Source organism: Lepisosteus oculatus, chromosome 17 (assembly GCF_040954835.1).
Source record: "Lepisosteus oculatus isolate fLepOcu1 chromosome 17, fLepOcu1.hap2, whole genome shotgun sequence".
NCBI classification, from domain to species: domain Eukaryota; kingdom Metazoa; phylum Chordata; class Actinopteri; order Semionotiformes; family Lepisosteidae; genus Lepisosteus; species Lepisosteus oculatus.
In genome coordinates, this window is record NC_090712.1 from 19,783,426 (window position 1) to 19,788,150 (window position 4,725).

The following is a 4,725-nucleotide window of genomic DNA, read 5'->3' on the forward strand; positions in this document are numbered from 1 at the left end:
AAATCGCTGTTGGGCGTTAATTCTAATATCTTGGGCCTGCGAATATTTCCAAACCTGTTCGGCCACATGACTGAATTTGACCACCCCCGATGCGCGGTACAACAATTTCAACGTTTTAATTCAACCAGCGTAGTTGTGCATTGCAATTATTGGAGCCAGTGCCCAAAATATATTTAAAGATTGTGTGAGATCAAATATGGAGAGCAATTCTGATCAAATTATCATCAGAAGTACACAAAAACATGCAATACACCATTCAGAATATTTTACGCATCATTGGGAATTTGTAAATGTTAGAACTAAAATTCGTTTATTTTATTTTGTGTTACCTTGTAAACTTTTTCACACCTTTAAGTTTCGATTTTGTTTTCAAAGAGGAACACAAAAGACCTGCTTTCGTTTGGAAAGGAAAAATACTTTACAACTGGTAAGCTTTAGAGAACATGTTAAACATTTGATCTTTGTGTTAGAAACTTTTATAAAATCTAACGTATTTTAATGCATAATTTTTATTCATCTCCACGCTATGTAGCGCAGTGACAGTCGTGCACTATCTCGCCTGGCCCGAAGCTAAGGTGCAGTATGTCACAGGCAGGTACCAGACCCTGTGCAAACATTCCGGAGAGTGAAGGCAGGCTCTCAGCAGTGCAACTTCAAAAGTACGCTTTTTTCACAGTTAGAACGGGTAACAGTTGCTTTTCTTTTGCAACACTATATCCTTCGATCGATCGATTCACATCAATGTTACTAGCGAAGGGTAGATCCATGTCACAGTAGACGAGCTGCATTTTCTAGCTAGACTCGTAGACTACTCCAGCGTTTTACTAGAAGTTAACAGATTCACGTTTATCGTTATTTTTCAATTTTAATAGCTGATAACAGTAGTGGATGCAGAATCATGGTCCTTGTCAAGATCTTGCCTAGGCCCCCAAAAAGCTAGGGGCAGCAGTGTCTCCAACATACTGTACCAGCATGGCACAAAGGCTTTGTTCTCTTTATAAGATACAGTTCCTGCCTTTGTTTTTTCTTTCCTGAACTTCACCATGCTTGACATTCAGCTCATCACCCATGTCTCACTAACAAAGAGATTCAGCGCATCTGTAACACTGAAAGATAGTCCGGTGTATCACTGTCAGGCATGAAAGATCACCCGGCTCTTTAAACTCTTGATTGTTAGGCTGTAAACTTGTGTAATGTGTAAAGCACATCTTTCAAAAACAGTCTAGTCTCTCCAGGTTTTTCTGTTTCAGTGAAAAGGTTTACTCTGCAGATACAGTATGCAATACGTCTTTCAAGTATTAAAATAATGTTCTTGAAGTGTTTAATCTCCTGTAACTTCTTCTGCCAACTAATATGTCTTGGACTTGGTTTACCCTGTGAACAAATTGCCTGTCTAATTTATTTTTTAATAATTTAGTTTGGTTTGGGCACAGGATGTACAAGGATACTGTAATAGGTATCCTCAAAAGTGGGATAACTGGAAAGAAATCTTTAACATATTTCCACTTAAAGCTACATATGAAATGAGAATGTTTTAATTTCACGGCACTAAATTAACTTAACTAGCATCATCCTTTCAGGACACAAGTGACTAGAATCTGAATGAAATGAAACGTGACACAAGCTGCCCAACCTCTAAAGATTTCCAAACCAGTTCTTTCCACTGGGGACTTCTGGAAAACAGAATGTGCTTTGAAATTGAAGTTCCTGGGCAGGTAGAATTTCTCATATAATATGCATAGAAAAGTAAAGTCATCTAGTCTTTCCCCCAGGGACCCCACAATTGGCTACTGACCTTTCACGTTTGGTCTAGATGTCAAAGTAGTGTTTCCCCTTTCTTCTGAAACTCCTTCAGATAATGTCAACATTGGATACAGGTGTAGAAATGATCAAAAACATCAAGATGAAATGTGTAAGAAACATCCATGGGGTGATTTTATAGTCAATTTAAGTAGACAAGCACCAGGTGGGAATCATACATTTCCAGGTATACTGCCTTCACAGTCTAAACCTTCTGATGAGGTCATGGCCCAGATCAAATAAAAACTTTTACCCAATTGTAATCAGAGCCCCAGTGCTCCAAGGAAGATTTCTGACTTCAGCCTAATGGAGACCAAACCATTAGTACTGGGCTTTATTTTGGGATTGTTGTTGAATCGCAGCTGTGACTCAATCCAGGCTTGTAGCAAAATAAGCAGGAAGATCAATGCACATATAAGGGAGAGATGGTACAGTACACACTTTTCTAATTATGTATTCTTTGCCTAATAGTCTAGTTCCTGGCTTTTGCCCAAATCAGTATCAAATGTGAAATAACTTGCCTCTGATATTTTGTCTTTTCCATTCTGAAATGTGTCCTAAGAGAACAATTGCCCAGAGTAATTTCCCTTGATTGGAGTAATAGAGTCTGGCAGGAACTCTGGCTCCATTCCAGCTCCAAATTTGGAGGGGTTACTTAAGTGCACATTACTTCATAAATGTAAAGGCTGATTTCTTCATAAAATTACCTCATAAGTTAGGAACACATTCAGAGATAAGCTTACAGTATAATGTGAATGCTGAAGTCAAACAGGCTGTAGTTCCTTCTGCTTTTGGCAGAAGCCTAAAGGTGTCCCCCCAAAACAAGTTCAGATCTGAAAAGGGCAGTCACAATCTCAAGCAGTGTGTTTATGGAATGGATCTGTACATATGAATGACAGAAAACAGCAGATTGAAACAGAATAAAACAAAGGATCAAATGACTCTAAAGGTTACAGCGTTTCGATTTTATTTGCACGTTTGTTTTAAGACGCTCAAAATCTCACATTTTGGGCAAAATGTAAGTCACATCGTGGTCATGATTAGAGTGCGATTTCTACTTTTAACTTGTGCACAAGAATATTTGGTACCTTTCAACGTGACACAGTAATGTAGATACTGTACCAAAAAATCAATAATTGCCACATTAGGCATACACAGTATTTGATCATTTAAGTATGCTTTATTCCACAGTGTTTTTACCATTTATGAAAGCATAACTTCAAGATTATATTTCACAAACTACACCTTCCCAGAGACTGCGATACCAAACACACATAGGCAAGCACAAAGGGAAACATCCTAAGAGAGGTAATATTGATGAAAGCACCAATGATTACTTTTTCTCATCTGGGTTGAATTTGCTTTGCTGATTTTGTACAGCTCCTTCCAGGTGCCATATTCCAACTGGTTAAGCAGAGGACTGTAAAGACTCAGCTGCTTTGGAAATGTTTGGGTTTTGTCAGTATCCATAAAAGGCAGAGCTGTTTTGGATTGCAGCTGGAATGCTGTCTATGACAGGTTCTTAGCGAATCCATCTTATTCTTTAATCGTTTGGAATAAAATGTTCAGTGATACAAAACCTTTCCACAGGCTACAAACAAAGAACAGTTTCCATGGCAAAACTAAAGAGGTACCAAAATACCCACTGTTCTCCCAGCTGTTGCTTCTTCCTAAATACATCAAAGTATTATGAATTGTCTGTTACACTTCAATCTGATTATGCGCCATCATAATCAGATTTTAAAACTGCGAAATTTTCAAAAAGAGCAGTATAGTTGTGCAGGGAAAATGAATGAATATAGTGCAAGGACTTGACCACAAGACAGCAGGTGGAAGACCTCACACAGAGAAATTCTGCCCCCCTGTGGTCCCCATTTATACTGCATTGTTGCTGAGATACAATGACTGCACAGTGGCATATTTCCAACTGATCTAGGACAAACACAACCTATGTTTGCATTTATCTGCAGTTCAGCAAATGTGCAGTACAAAGTACTGATCAATTCCTTAATGGACTAGTGGCACAACTTCCCATAGAGATGTACATTCATGAAGAAAGCTAACAACAAGAACAATTCTATACTGAAGACTTGTCCGTTGCAGGAATGAGGTAGCAGAAAGCTTTGTATTTTTTCCTTACACTGTAGTCTTACCTTCGGGTGCCTGTGTTAAAGCATTTTGGTTCTTCTGACAAGCGTGAGTGATTCCTTAGATAATGTCTGGTGCTTTAAAATTATGCAAGGGGATTTTGAAACAAGAAATCACAGAAAAATGCTGGCACCCTGGTGTATCCAATTCCACCGGTAAGCGGTTCTCCCTTCTCTAAATTATCTGCTATGCAGTGAGCGGCTTGGGCAGAAGGGCTGCATTTCACTTAGGTAGGTGCTTCCCTTAGCAGTGGATGCAGCAGGATCCACTCCTAAAGTGCTTTGATATGTTTCTGGGCAAAAATGCTAAGTTTAAAACTCTGAAAAGCAGAATCTGGGAATCATGCCCTTGCCTGGACTTCTGCTCAGTGCTTTGAATTGCACTAATGCTTTGAATTTCGATCCTCTCAAACTGCCCATTTAGTTTCCCTCCTTTTGAAAATACATGCCGCCCTCTCCATGTGTGACTGACGTAAAAAACAGTTAGTTCAATCCATAACTTCATAACTTCCTTTCATACTGTGCCATTAATAGGTTTTATTCTCAACATCGTCTTCCAGGCATGACCTACAATCTCAGTATTTAGTGTTAACAGCAACAAAAAAAACATTCTCTTCCCCCGCCCGTGAGATTTTAAAGCCATCAACTTGGTTTGATCTTCATTCATCTCCTCTTTTCTCCCTCCAACTCCTGTTTTGCTGACAGAAGATCCTTTCCCAACCTTAAATCCCTTAGCTTACTTTAGGCCAAGAGTCCTTCTCTTTTAAAACAAACCGGA